The following is an 11,224-nucleotide window of genomic DNA, read 5'->3' on the forward strand; positions in this document are numbered from 1 at the left end:
TTAATGAAATATTTCATATGTTTTTAACCTGACCTTTATTTTTTTAAATTTTTTTGCACTATTTGGTTTTAACATATAACTTCTTAGCAAATTTTTTAAAGTATAAAAAAGAGCCCAACTATATATAAGAAAGACTTAAAACAAAGAAATACAATTGTTTTATTATAAGTACAACTTATTACAGAATAGTAAGTACAAATTTAATTTGACTCAACTTTGTAGCTTCACTTGTTAGTTTTCATATAAATTTGTTAAAGCTATCGTGCTTAACTTTAAAGAGCTGTTTAAATTTTCAATGGTTATTTTTTACACTGTAGTTTATCATATTTTTAATTTCATTTTATATGGTACAAAAAGATAAAAAAAAATAAAAATTTACATGTTTTTTTGTATGATTTAAATACTAGTATTTGCTATTTTTGATTTCTTATTCTAAAATGTAATTTATATCCATTAAGTACTTTAACTTGTAGTCATACTAACTAAATTAGCAGCACAATGTTTTATCAAAACCCGTCATGTAAATATATGTTCAATGAATTTCAGTAAAAGTTTTTTTGAAAATGCACTAGAAATAAAAAAAATATATATATATTAAGAGATAATAAAATTAACTTTTTTCTAAACATTAAATAAACGACACTAATGCATGTTTTTGACTTTAAGTTATATAACAAAAATGGTTTGTAATAAACATAAAGAAAACTTTTGTTTGCAAATAAAAAAGGTTAGTCACGATCCGTGGCTAAGGAACTACGTTTAACTATAAATTTGTATATATAGTAAGTTATTGTTATGAAAAAGTTAAATTAGTTGAATCAGAAAGTTATAAAACTAACCTAAACAGCATAATACATTAAAAGTTCTACCAGACAATTATAATAAAAGATTTGTCTAAACCTTTGTCGGTTATAAAACTGGTATAGCCATTATACTAATAATACTTAATTCTAAGTATTTTAATTCTTAAAGATTTGAAAATAATTCGCAAATCGGTCCAGGACACAAGTCAATTGTTTTTACTAGTGAATTTTTTCCCCTGCATCAGTAAATACAAAAAATAAATTAACGATGGTTTAAAAATCTACCAGTTTATTGCACGTTTTCTTCAAATTAATTTCTTGAAATTAATTTGAAGAAAACGTGCAATAAACTGGTAGATTTTTAAACCATCGTTAATTTATTTTTTGTATTTACTTTAATTCTTGAAATCCTTTTAAAAGCTTGAAATGCAAACTTTTCTACAAAATGTATAAACAATCGTTCGTTGTAAAGAGTACAGTGTTAAGATAAAACTTTTTATAGGATTTCAAACAAATTATTATTACTTATTTGTAGTAAACTAATAAGGTTTTAATATTATTTTGAGTTATTACTTTTTGTTGGTAGAAGCTAACAATTAAATTCACAGAGTGCTTCACTTTGAAGGAGCAAACATAAATAAAAACTAAAGTTTTACTCAGTTTACTACTTTACAATTTTTTTACACTTGCACAATTGCAAACCACTATTAACCAGAAAAGTTATACTTTCTATAATTAGTAGTAAGTTATAATATTTACAGGTTGTTACGTTCATGTGTGTTTCATGAATGTTTGTGGATCCAACTTTGATTCACTTGTAAATTTTGTAAACGTGGTGAAATTACCATAAAAATAAATGGAAGGAGTTTAGTTTTTCAATTTAGTTTACGTGTTAGTATACTTAGTAGTTTTAATAAAAGATTTAAGTTTGTTTTCAACATTTTAACTTATCATCTTACACCTTTATTGTGTTACTAAATTTTAATAATATTTATAAGCTTACTTGTAAAGTATTTATTATCTGAACTAGTTAAATAAAATTTTACCGTTTGGTTTATTTTGTATCATTATAACAATACAAACTTTTAGTACATTTTTTATGTTTAAATATAATTAAATATAATCTTGATATAATTGTAAAAAGTATGTGTTAGATATTAAATAATTATTCAACATTTTTTTCAACATTTGCAACAAATCGGTACATTTAAATATTTTGTAATACTGAATGCAACCTTGACAACTAAAGATTCATTTTCAGAGCCAACGGTGTCTTCAAAGTCTAAACCAATAGTTTGTAAGTTACAACTCACCAAACATCCAATATGGTTTATTGGAGAACGAGTCTAAATTGCACGAAGACAAAAATGCACGAGGTTACTAAATTGCACGAGGCGAATAAATTGCACGAGAACAAAATTACACGAGTGTAAAAAATTGCACGAGGGCAAAACATTGCACGTAGACGATTTTGCACCAAGGGTCAATTTCGCACGATTACATTTTTGCACGTGAGTAAAAAATAAAACTAAAAAAAAAAATAAAATAAACAAAAAAAAATTATAAAAAAAAAGTTACTGACCGAGGGTAAGGGTTAGGGGAAATAGTAATAGCTTATAAAAACTATAATAATTTTTTTTTTTAATAATTTTTTTAAAAAGTAACCGAACGAGGGTAAGGGTTAGGGGTAACAGTGATAATAAAAAAAAAAATGAAAAATTAATAAATAAAAAATTTTAATTAAAAAAAACTTACCGACTGAGGGTAAGGGCTAGGATTAACAGTGATAGTAAAAAAAAGCTTAAGTAAAAAAATAAAAGTTAATAAAAAATAAAATAAACATTAAAAAATAAATAAATAAAAGCATTTAACTCGTGCAAAATTGTCTGCTCGTGTAAAAGTGTCTTTGTGAATTTTATACCCTAGTGCAAAAGTGTCTTCGTGCAATTTTGTGAACTCGTGCAATTTTATCCCCTCGTGCAATTTTGTACGCTCGCGCTATTTAGACAGCTACCCGGTTTATTGATTGCCAAAGAAAAAGCTTTCTAAATTCGAGTACCAACAAAAACTACGTATCCTGAAACATGATTTTTGTAAACAAGCTATTTAAATTTTATCTAAATCCAGAAAATTAGACCAGTTTCAGTAAAACTCATATGACAATTTTAAAGTGATTGATTCCTTTTAAGTATGACAATTAGAAACTCATCATTTGAAGGGTGTCTACCGTACGTCACATTTCAAATCCTTGACTTTTTATTATCTTCTTATCTAATATGCTTTTAATGTACAACTTTGTAAACAAGGATTAAACTATTTTAAATGTTAATTTTTGTAAACAAACATTTGGTGGCATTAAAAGTTTCGAAATAAACATTCAAGTCATTTTAGTTATAAGCTATACCTCTCCTAGTAACGTAAACTATGTTTGTAAGTTGATACTAAAGAGTAAGGTAAAACTTTCATATTTCATTATGGTTAGCGACTACTAACGCTCTGTACTGGTATAACCAGCTGCAATAACCATAAGGTTAATTCTCAATAAAACATTTAAACAAATGTTTCAACTTTTTAATGTAATAAAAGTTTACCTCTCAACCTCAATACTATATTTAATACTAAATGTAAACATTAATCGAGATATCTCATTGTTAATTATCATTCCAAAACTTTAAAGTTTATTCTACTGAAAACGTAGTAACGGGCCAAAAGTAATGCTTGATTGGCCTCGTTTTTCCAACGGGCCGCAATTTTCCGACCGCTTGATTAAATAATTTTGTCAGTAGTTTTATTTTCTGTTAGTTTTGAAATTATAATAAGTTGTTTACCCGTAAATGTTTATAAAAATACAGTTAATTTTGCTTGATTATTTTTCATATAATACAAAATGAGGTTTAACTTTTGATTCTAACGTAGTATTTATGCATTCTAAAAAAAACTTTAAGTAAAGTTTTAAAGGGTTATGCTTAAAAAACTTTAGTAAAACATATAATATAAAAATAACATACATACAATAAGTATTTATGTTATTACTTGATATACATGTGAACAAGTTATTATGCCGCGAAACTATTTTGGAGGTGTTGTTTCAATAAATAATCTAGAAATTATGAAATTTCTATTTTAGTGTGCTAATATAGATAATAAATAAGTTAACGGTGAAAAATATAATTAATTCAATGTTAAATTTTTCGATGTTTTTTTCAAAAGTTGAATTGTTAAAAGCTTGTATTTTCTAGCACAAAACAATTAAAGAAAAAATTGCAAAAATTTAAACTTAAAACATTTGTGTTTACTAAACAGTATTGTTTTTAAGTATACTATGTAATTTTATTTTTCTAATATATGTGTATAATGGAAAATTTGAAAGTTTTTATGAACAGCTTATATAAGTTTGTTAAAAAATTCTGGTTAAAATAATTTTGTACAGATTATTGAAATGATAGCTGTTAACTTATGCACAACCTAATTTGTTGATACAAACATAAATAATTATTACTTATATAAAATAATAACAGTTTTTTGTGCATTATGTAATAAAAACTTTTAAAAAAATTACATAAGGAAGTATTTCTTAACTTAATTATGCAATTTAATAACTTTTATTCTAATTAAACAATACGCTTACTTTGCTTTTGTATATTTTTATAGTATATGGTTTGTTTGTATATTTTAATTATATCAAAACAAAAATGAGTAGTTGAATTTTTTTATTTGTTTATTTCAGTTTGTTAGCATTAAAGTAAAGTATTTTGAAAAAAAAATCTAATAAGGTTTAAAAATTATAGTTAGTAACAACTTTAAATAATGATGTTAACTTATTGCTTTGTGTTTCTTTTAATTTTCTCAACCAGAAGTGTTTCTTCTAAAATAAATGTAAATCAAAGTTAGTTTTAAAATTTATTTGAACTTAAATAGATTAGTTTAACAATATTTAAGTTGCTATAAATTTATGGTTTGTAAAATGTTATGGTATTGGTTATTATAGGTTAACAATGACTGAGTTAAAGTTGATTATAAAGACATTTTAATTCTGAGTATTATTTTAAGTTAGATGTTTACAATAATTCTATCCAAGCTTTAGTTTCTTTTACGAAAACTTTTGATTGATGTACTTTGTTCATAGTTTTTTTGTAAGATTAATATTAATTTTTATATATTGAACATCAGTATATTCCGTCAAACTTAGTTAAGTAATTTATCTAATTGCTGTAAGCGATATATAGTTAAACTATTTTCTAAACAGTTAATTATCTTTTTAGAGCTTTGGAATGGTAATATCGAAAAGAAATACCAAGTGGAAATAACATCAGACCTACGTACCGCTAAATTGTTATCAGTTAACATTACAGGACCAGAAATACCTAAAATAAAAGCTCTAGTAAACATAAAATACGGTAAAAATCGAACTTTGTGTTCATTTTCTTGGAATAACTACGCTAAATGTAAATATCAAAACAACAATAAAAAGCTGTTTTTTTCACCTTTTTTCTTCAGCTGTATGTCAAAAACAAATTACTTTCATATAAAAATAAAAAAACTAAAAGATAAAAACATTGTTCACTATTTGTTTCCGATGGAAGTTAGAATGAACTTATGTGTAAACTCTAAGAAATGTCACAAACATGTAAGCAAGCTTGAAGGTTGGTTGTTACAGTTAGTAATATTGTAAAAAAACTGGCAACGAACTTTTTTAACCTAAAAACTTCTATAGCTTAAATTTGTATTCTAACTTGTACTATTTATGTTTATTACATTTTTGAAGTTTTTCAAATGACAAATAGTTCATTGAAAGTTGAAAACAAAAATAATAAGCCAATAACAACAACAGAAGAAATAGTTATGACAATATTTTCAACTAAAAACAATAAAACTAAACCGACAAAAACCAATGAACCAATTGAAATTAATAAAGATGACTTATATTCAACTCATTCGATGGGAAGTTACAACTTTACAAAATTTCCAACAAGGTTTCACAAAAATGAAGGAAAAATTTTAGTGACAACGAAACTAATTCCGAAAAAATTTACAAACAAGTTTAAAAAGGACGAGCAATTAGTAGAGACAAAAAAAACAATTATCAAGTCAAAAAGTGTTGTCTATCAAAATACTGAAAAAGATAGACTTAAAAAACGAAAACAATCGACATATCAAATTATTGTAATTTCGTTAACAGCTCTTATTGTTGCGTCAATTGTGATATTAGTTGTGTTCAGAAAAAAGATAAAAAACAATATTAGTTTTTGTAAAGGTAAAATTTATTACTAATTTTACGATGAAATTTAAATACTAGAAGTTTTTTTCTCAAACATAAACAACACATAAAAATTTCAGAAAACATTAAAAAAATCCCAGAAGAAAGAAGACATAACTTAGTTTCTACTCCTAAATCGGACAGGAGTTTAACAGAAGAAGGTTTAAAGTTAATCTAGTTTTTATCAAAAGTATACTACGTTCTTATTTTTTAGTTGATAGGTTTAGACTGTTTAAAACTAACCTCTTTTTTGCTTTAAAAATTTTGGAGTTTTAATATTTCAGCTGCATTATTTTTTTAACTGGAACATTTGTTTTTGCCTTAAATCTAGTTGAAAGCGAAAATTACCAAACTTTAAAGATAGTTAGTAAGTATGATTTGTTTAAATTTTTTTAATATTTATTACAGTTATTTATCATAAAGTTTTCGAAGAACCACTATATTCAGAAGTTGCTAATTCTACATATGAAGATGTTAGAACGCCAAAATCAAATGTTTTGCTACCTAATTCTAATAAAAACACAATACATGGTTCGTATGATAATAGTTTGGAAATCGGAGAACCCAAAACTATTGAAGATATTTATGCTGTTGTGAATAAATCGAAGAAAGTAAAGGTTATTATTTGTTGTTGAATTTAAGTTTTTCATTTAATTAACTTTGAACAAGAACTACTAATGTGTTTGAAAAAGACTCAGTGAAAAAAGATACTTAAAGAATTAAAACAACATAAGTTTTTATATCTCTACTAATAATCAGGCTTAAAAACTAAATTTTGACTAGTTTTTTGAAAAGAAAATAAACATTTCATTTTTGGCTAGTACTAACCCCTAACCCTTACCCTCGGTCAATAATTTTATTTTTCTTGTTTTTTTTTTTACTCTCGTGCAAAAGTTACCCTCCGTGCAAAAGTGTCTTCGTGCATATTTGATCCGTTTCTGTTGTTAACAGACCTAAAAAAGTAAACAATTTTATCAACTTCAAAATATATTAGCTGGGAACGGGTTTAAATTGCACGAAGACAAAATTGCACGAGGTTACTAAATTGCACGTGGGGACTAAATTGCACGAAGCCAAATCCGCATGAGGGCACAAAATTGCACGAAAACGATTTTGCACCAAGGGTCAATTTTGCACGAGTTACACTATTACACGAGAGTAAAAAATACAGAATAAAAATAAAAATAAAATGAAACAAAATCTAAAAGATAGTTTATTGAAAAAAAAAGTTAATGATCGAGGGTATGGGTTAGGGGTAATAATGATAGTAGAAAATAATTAATATATAAAAAAAAAATAAATAAAAGAAAATTAATTATAAAAAAAACAAAAAATAGAAACAACTGACCGACCGAGGGTAAGGGTTAGGGGTAACAGTGATAGTAAAAATAAAAAAGTATAAATCGAAAAAAAAAATTAAAATCAATAATAAATTTTATATACGTAATATTGTACATTACAAATATTCAGTACAAAAATCGATCTACCTTCTAACTAATCAAACAACTAAAATTAACGAAAACAACAGTTAATTGACTATAAAATGCTTCAAAATTTGTTGTGTTTTAAGAGAAGCTTTTTTACATGTCGACAAGACGATATAAATTCGCTCCTCTTATTTAAAGAAGCTTCCTTTTTTAATGCATACATAACGGCTGTTGATTCTTTTAAGCACAGCCTACAAAGAGGGTTGTTACCATCTGCTTTTGGCTGTGCTCTTTTTATCACCTCCCAAGTTAATTTAAAATCAATTTAAGTCCTTAAGCGCAAAAACATTGATTTTAAATTAACTTGGGAGGTGATAAAAAGAGCACAGCCAATAGCAGATGGTAACAACCCTGTTTGTAGGCTGTGCTTAAAAGAATCAACAGCCGTTATGTATGCATTAAAAAAGGAAGGTTGTTTAAATAAGAGGAGCGAATTTATATCGTCTTGTGGACATATAAAAAAGCTTCTCTTAAAACACAACAAATTTTGAAGCATTTTATAGTCAATTAACTGTTGTTTTCGTTAATTTTAGTTGTTTGATTAGTTAGAAGATAGATCGATTTTTGTACTGAATATTTGTAATGTACAATATTACGTCATACTGTTTTTTGTTTTTTTGCATAATTTTTGTATCTTTGTTTAGTACAATGATTTTTATTTTGAACTTAACTGGCTGATGATTAAAGCTTTATGAAATTTTGGGACACGTTCAAAATCCACCCGCAATCAAAATCCACCCGCGATCAAAATCCACCCGATCAAAATCCACCCGATCAAAATCCACCCGATCAAAATCCACCCGAGTCAAAATCCATCCGATCAAAATCCACCCGGGTCAAAATCCACCCGATCAAAATCTACCCGGTTCAAAATCCACCCGATCAAAATCCACCCGGGTCAAAATCCACCCGATCAAAATCCATCCGAGTCAAAATCCACCCGATTCAAAATCCACCCGTTCAAAATCAACCCGGTTCAAAATCCACCCGATCAAAATCAACCCGGTTTAAAATCTACCCGATTAAAATCAACCCGATCAAAATCAACCCGAGTCAAAATCCACCCGAGTCAAAATCCACCCGTTCAAAATCAACCCGGTTCAAAATCCACCCGATCAAAATCAACCCGGTTCAAAATCCACCCGATTAAAATCAACCCGATCAAAATCAACCCGAGTCAAAATCCACCCGATCAAATTCCACCCGGTTCAAAATCCACCCGGTTCAAAATCCACCCGATCAAAATCAACCCGAGTTCATTTTTTTTTCGAAAAAGAATTAATTTCTAATAGAATTTTGTAATATTGAATAAAGTTATATGTTAAAACAACTATTGGTATAAAAAAGAGTAAGTATTTATAAAGAAAGAAATTTTAATTTATTTAATAAAATAATTAAAAAAATAAGTTAAACAATATAATTAAACAGCATTAAAAAAAAATTTATAGTAGCTTTACAAGTATTTAAAATTTTTATAATTTATTAATGTTAGTAGTGTTGGTGTTACTTTAAAAAAAAGAAGTTAAAAAAAAATAAAAAAAGAATTACGCTCAGTTTCAATCCATTTAAACTTCTTTCTAATTTAATTTCCCAAAGTCAATCATAATTAAATAAAAATATTTACTAAGGATAACTCATAGTAAATTAAAATATCAAAACTATAGAAGTTTATAAATTAGAAGAATCTTTAATAACATTTATTAAGCTAAAGAAAATTACAAAAATCAAATACCAAATAATGTAAATTTATGGAAAATGTTAATTAAATGTTACAAAAAGAAAATTAAAATATTAATCTAAAATTTTTGAGCTTTTTTTTTTGATGTAAAAAGTTTTGTGTTTTGTGCTTTACTTAAATTTCAAAATAGTATTACATACAATATTTTATTATATAAAAAATTTCAACTAACAGTGTTTATAAAAAATAAAATATAGACAAAGAATAAGATAAAATTGCTACGTGATAATAAAATAAAAATCCTTTGTTAAATTTCGAAAAACTATCACTTATTAATTATATTTTAAACATTATTGTTTTCGACGTGGAAAAGACGTTAAAAGATATTTTTGGTGTGCGACTCGATAACTTTAAGGTATGTTCGTGCAAGAGGACTTAGGACCAAATATTTTGAGCGCTTTTATTTGTCGTTTAGTAAACAATTTATTGACGTTTCTTTTATTAGTAATTTTTAAAAACAGAACATAAATTTTAATATAAAAATACGAAAACTAATTTACTAAAAATATAAATGAGGAATATGTAAGAAATCAATAACTGTTTTAAAACAATTTTATTGTTTTCTATCTATTTTTTGTTACAAATATTTTTTAGTTATTTTTTTTAATTTATACAATAACTTTAGCTGCTATTATCGTTTTTTCAAAGTGTTTAAGTTAATTGAATTTTATTTTATTAAATGTTTTTTTTACAAACCATCTATTTTTGAAAAAACTAAAAATTTTTTCGTCTAAAGTAATTAAAGTTATAAGTTATTTTTAATTAGATAACAACTTAATTTGCTAATTTTTAACTAATAGTACAAATTAAAAAGCTAAACATTTTTCTATGAATTCTAAAGTCCTTTACATAAAACAAATATCGACTCTACAATTCATTGAGTTTGCTCAAATAGCTTGTAAATTGCAACTAAAAAAGTTAGTAGTTAGACTTGAGCTAAAGAAATTATATACTTTAGAATTGTAGTAGTAAACAAATAAGTTGAGTTTTTTAGAAATGACACTATATTTATAACAAATATTACGAAAAAAAAACTTATAACATTTTTAATTTATTATTAAAGTGTTCTATTTTTACATAGGTTCATTAAAAAAAGTATGTATTTCAGACAAGAGAGTTTAAATTCAAGTATAAGTTATTTTTATGAATTTTTGTACCAGACTGTATCAACTTAAACAATCGTATTATTAATTTTATTAATAAGTTAAGGCCAGTTTTGAAAGTGATTAATTGAGTGGTTTTATAAAATTTAATCTCTTTTGGTTAACGTTTAAATTTTAAATTTAAAATTTTCTAATCTAAAACTTTTAATTTACATGCGATAAATTTTTTTGAATTAATTTCCGACAATTTAAGTTAAAAGCTATAACTGCATGTTTTTAATTAATTAGTTGTAAACGTTTTATGTTTTTTTAAAAATATAAAGTTGCATAGAAATTGTAATTAAGTAAGATAAATTATTATTTACTGTTCAATATTATATTGTTAATTGATATTTTTTAATTCATAGAAATGGAAATGTTATTATTTACCACTATTTTTTTTAAATATAATCTTCATATAAAAAAAGTCCATTTGTTAAAACTTAAGAAATTTTAAGTAATTTAATTAATAATGAAACAATATTTAAATTAAAAAAAAATTTTTATTGGTTATAACGAATTTAAACGGTAAAGACAACTATTATTATAACATATTGTTTAGTAGACAAATTAACTTTAAAAGCGTGAAAATTTTGTCTAACAAATAAAACCGAAAATTAATAAATATTTAATTTAAAGTTAATATTGAAAAATCTTTAAATGGCAATACAGTAAAGGTAACTATCTAGAGTAAATTAGTGACCTTTTCTTAACAAAGAGAACTTTTATAGATAAATATCTTGTTAAGACCTTTCACATAAAAAAATTATATTAAAAAAAACACAAACTAAATGAAT

The sequence above is a fragment of the Thalia democratica genome, chromosome 5 (genome assembly GCF_965202585.1).
Source record: "Thalia democratica chromosome 5, ktThaDemo2.hap1.1, whole genome shotgun sequence".
Taxonomy (NCBI): domain Eukaryota; kingdom Metazoa; phylum Chordata; class Thaliacea; order Salpida; family Salpidae; genus Thalia; species Thalia democratica.